Genomic DNA, 4,796 nt, shown 5'->3' with positions numbered 1-4,796 from the left:
CTAAGCTACAGATTTAAAAATGGTGCTATGCAGTGCCTTCCGTGATCAACGAGAGTTAATTATGTCTCACCATCATTTAACATGACAATGTCATTTATCTTTTCCTCTCAAGTTGGAGGATGATGATTAATAAAAAATTGTGCTTTTACAATTTCCTCATTTCTAGTAATAGACCAGCATTACTGTTAGGATTGTTTTCATTCCAAATACACTTACCAAAAAAAAAAAAAGGTTTTAAAAATTAATTATGTTAGGCATGGCTTTCTAGTCTCATTCTGACTGATTCTTCTTTTAAAAAATGATGAAGATTAGTCAGGATCTTGGGTTCATCTGTACTGAATCTCAGATTTGTTTGGATTGTGATTATTTTCCGGCAATGAAAAATACTGCTCAACCCAACTGAAATGATAATTTGAAATAAATATGAAATGGTGAAAAAGATGCAAATGAGTCAGTGCTGGTGAGAGCTTTCTCCCACTTCTGACTGTGGGTCTGATTTTTCAATTCCTCTCTAAAATTCTATCATATTGAGGAATTGTGTACACAGTTCAGTAAATTCACCAGTCAGCTATGGAAAATGGAGTCAGTGAAAGGTGAATACAGGTGCAGGTATACATCCAAGTGATGTCCCTACAGGAGATAAACAGAGGGGTCAAGGCAGATGGATATAGCCATGAAAAGGACCATAAATGGAGCCAGGTAGAGGTTGGATAGCTAAAAGTTTGTGGGCTGGACTAGAAACATGAGGAATTCTGTCGGTCAAAAGGGCAAAGGTAGACCTGGGAGTGGCTGGAGGATGTGGAGGTGGGTCATGGCTCCTTGGGGAGGTGGGAGTCACGCAGCAGTGGCACCAGAGACCATCCCTAGCATGCACAGCCATCCATCTCAGAGCAACGGCAAGAGAAGCCAGCTAGCATGGCTGAGATACATCTTACATCTCATTTACCCTTGTGATTTCCTTGCACAAATTCTTCTGGATCTGAAATCTTAGCCTAGATGACATGTTTAAGCCTTTCAGCAAATCCATCCTGCCATTTTGCATTTTGTCTTGGCATAAAAAAATTACAGACATGTCATACAGCTTTCCATCATAAAATTTTGCAGAGGCATAACAAATTACGTTAGAAGGAAATGGCTCAGTCAGTTTAAATTAAGACATCCGGCTTTTTTAATACTGATGACCTAAAGATTTCAAATTTTCAGGTAACTTGAGAATTCAAGAAATTGAGTTTATTAGCCTCTCTATAATACTGATGATAGATTTGGCTTTCCTTTCAGTTAAGTTACTGTATTAAATAATACTGATGTTTATCATTCCGAAGATAGTCTTAAAATTTCTACTAATTTCATAGAGTGAATTTCTGCTCTTGAGTTCGATGGGCTCAAGGTTTTACCCTTAGCAATTAGCAGTCATTCTACTGTATAAGATGGCTCCCTGAAGGTTTGCAGGGCATGGCATAATTATAACAGATTGTGCAATCAGGCTGGCAGGACATGCAACCAGAAAGGAGAGCTATGGCTCCCCTTCTTTCTTAATTTTAAAATAAGATATTCCTCTAGAAGATGAGTAAATGTAAATGATCACATTTTAGTTACAAATGTCTAAATTGTGAGCTAATGATTAGGATGAGTTACAGGGAAGGATTCAACAAAACGTTGTGTCTGAAAATATTTACAAGCAATATTTCCTCGCTAATGAGAGAGAAGCAATGTTCAGCTGAGGCTGCCAGGCCATTCTGTAGTAAGAGTGGAGTATTCTCTCTAAAAAGAGGGAGAGGGGATGAAGACAGACAGAGCATAGGGTGAAGCCTGATTGGAATCAGAATTTACTTAAGCTTTGTGAGCGCTACTTAGGAAGCCATTGCAAAGGTCTCCAAGCCCAAGATCCACTTGGGTCCCTCCTTCCAGCTACTGATGAAGATGCTGGGATTCCTTGCACTTGTTTTCTTTTCTCCCAAATGCTTCTGTGCCCCGGGTTTAGAGCTAGCAGGAGTTCAGCAGTGTGCCCCCAAAGCAGCCAACCTATGTGCTGTTGGGGGCAGTGAGAATGGAGCTATGCATCCTTGCTCTGCAAAGCCCCAAGAAAAAAGCATTGCACAAGGGTGTGGAAGGAAGAGAAAAAGAAGTCCAGAGAGCTGTGATGATATACTTTAACAGTGCTATTATTTATATATTTCACAGATTTATATAAATAATCATAAACGTGCAGTTGGTCTAGGTCTCTTGGGTAAAGGCATAAGCAGGCAGGTTTATAAAATGGCTTTATGTGCCAGGGTAATTGTAATGGCTCCTTCTGTCAGGTAAACACATAATTAGGATGTTTTCAAATAAATGTATTATGCACGCGATTGAAGCCAATCCCGGCTGCAGTATAAATATTATGCTTTTTTTTTTTTAAGTTGTATAATTACACATCTACCCATGGAGCTCCTCGCCTGATAGGCATCTATTTATGCAACTCCACACTGTGGCGTTTCCACAGGTGCTGGAGCAGATACTTGCTGAACACACAGACTGCCTGATTTTTAAACTGCAATATCTCAACTTTCTCTCAAAATACCAATTCTGCCTCAACCCCTTTTTGCCTAATTGCTTCTTAGATTTATTGTTTAATTAAAACTGTTCCTGGGTTATACAAACAACAAATCCCACTAATGTGTGTTTTTCCTCCATACAAATTATTTTCAGAGGGGCGATGCATCTTCATGTTTTGAAAGGATCGCTTCCTTCTCTGTGGGGCTGTCGCTGCTGAGCATGGCTTCGTGGTAGGAGCTGTAAAGTGAGGGTTTGGATGGCAGCATGATGCAGCTGTATCTGTGGAGCCACAGTGGTGCCACTTGATGCCATTCCAAAGATCAATGTGCTCTTCCAGCCAATGCCGCGTGCTCTTCTTCACTTAGAGCACGTGGGCAGTCTGGACAAAGCCCAAACCCTGCTGAAGTCCCACATCTGGAGAACATCCCAGAGAGATGCTCATGTTTCGACAGCATGACCGCCCCTCAGGAAGAAATGGTGTTCAGGAACAAACCTGAGTTTGGATGATTTTATAGGAGCGCTGAAAAAAAAAATGGAAAGCTTTCCTGCAAAGAGCATATGCTGCAGCTTCCTGAAACAAGAGCCCAGCTCTGGTGATGATTTTGGCAGTTTAGAGCCTTTCAATATTAAAGGACTCTCCAGCAGATTAGAGTGGCATAATAAAAGCTAATAAAAATGAAACTGGACAAATTCAGGGGAGAAATTAAGACGTATGTCTTTACAACAATAGAATTAATCAGTGAACAATAGAATTAAATCACTGGAATGGGCTCTAAAGGGATGTGGCAAATGCACCTGAAGCTGCAGCCCCTGAGTGTGGGGCCTCACTCCACCTGGCTCCCCCAGTCACCATTGCTGCCCCTTTCCCTGCTGAGAGACAAAAAAAACAGAGGAGGGAAACAAATTGCCCTCCAGAACCAAGGTTCTCTCTGCTTTTGTCTCTCAGGTGCAATGTATAAGATGATGAAGTACATCCCAGCTTGCCTGTGTGCTGTGCTGTGCCCCACTGGTAATGCAAGCAGCTACTTGAATTTACAGCTGCATCACATGGCCAGAGCAGAGCACGGCAGCCAGGCAAGCACTGCATACAGCTGGAACTACTGACACACATCTTGACCTGGGGAAGGCTTTTGTTGGGCACAAAGCAGCATCTTTTACTCTAGGCTGCATTTTTACATATAATTTAGGCCAGTATAAACCCTCACTGTTGCAGAAAGAGATTTCCATTGCTCACCAAGAAATCATTCCCTATTGTGGGAAGCAACCCGGTCATCCCATTGGCCCTAGACTAAGTTGTACGCAAAGCTCAGGCCTTAAAATATCAGGTATGCTCCTCCATGGAGCCTTCCACCGGTGAAGGGGAAGACTGGCCTCAGGGAGATGCTGTTGGCCCCAGCTCCTGGGTGTCTGGGAAAGGGCTGGAAAGAAGAAGGGGCTCACCTCTCTGCCCTGTGTTCACTTCAGCTTGTCTGCCCTTCTTTGTAGCATCATTCTGATCAGATGAGATTGCTCTAGCCAGCCCCTGAGACAGCACAGGATGTATGGTGTCACAGAAATGCCTGGGGATCTATCTTGTACAACTGTTGTAAAGATCACTTTGTGTCTTAGGATATTTTGAGTTTAGCTTTTGAGTTTTGAATACCAAGGTGAGGTGTAATAATTTAGGGTTCTTTACTTGCTTTTAGAAATCACCTGTTCTATTGCATCGCTCTTCCCAGAAAGCTGTTGTCCCTTCTGTATTCAGCTCAAAATTGAAGGATGGGGAGAGTCACTGGTTAAATCAAGTGCGAATGTGATGACCACAGCACTTTCATTCAGTGTCTTTTGTAGTGTTCTTACTGTAATTAAAATATAAAGCCAAAATGAGTGAAAACAAAGCAAAACAACTCTTCATGGAGCTAGCTTCGTGCTAATATCCCATGGAAAGGAAAATAAAAAATGACCCACACAAGATGATAGCTTTCTGGATTTGTGAATCCTGGAAGGTACCCAGAATTGCTAGGAGCAAACCAGACCAGGCATCTATGCAGCCCCATGAGCTGCTGCAGCCCTGCACAGTGCAGGGGAAGAAGCAAAACCCAGCATGAGCTGTGCAGGCTGCACTGCTCTCAGCCTGACCACTGTGAGTTAAAAACCCAAAGCAGAAGGCAAAATACTGCTGGATTCTTTTAGCCATTGTGTCATTATACACGACTACACCAAGTATCCTTGGTATCAGAGGAATGCAGTGCTCAGATAACAGGAAAATTGTGAAAGTCGTG

This window comes from Cyrtonyx montezumae, unplaced genomic scaffold, assembly GCF_038088225.1.
Source record: "Cyrtonyx montezumae isolate F1298 unplaced genomic scaffold, pur_monq_1.0 scaffold_1, whole genome shotgun sequence".
Classification (NCBI taxonomy): Eukaryota; Metazoa; Chordata; class Aves; order Galliformes; family Odontophoridae; genus Cyrtonyx; species Cyrtonyx montezumae.
The sequence above is the reverse complement of the archived record's forward strand: the minus strand, read 5'-3'. Positions refer to the sequence as shown.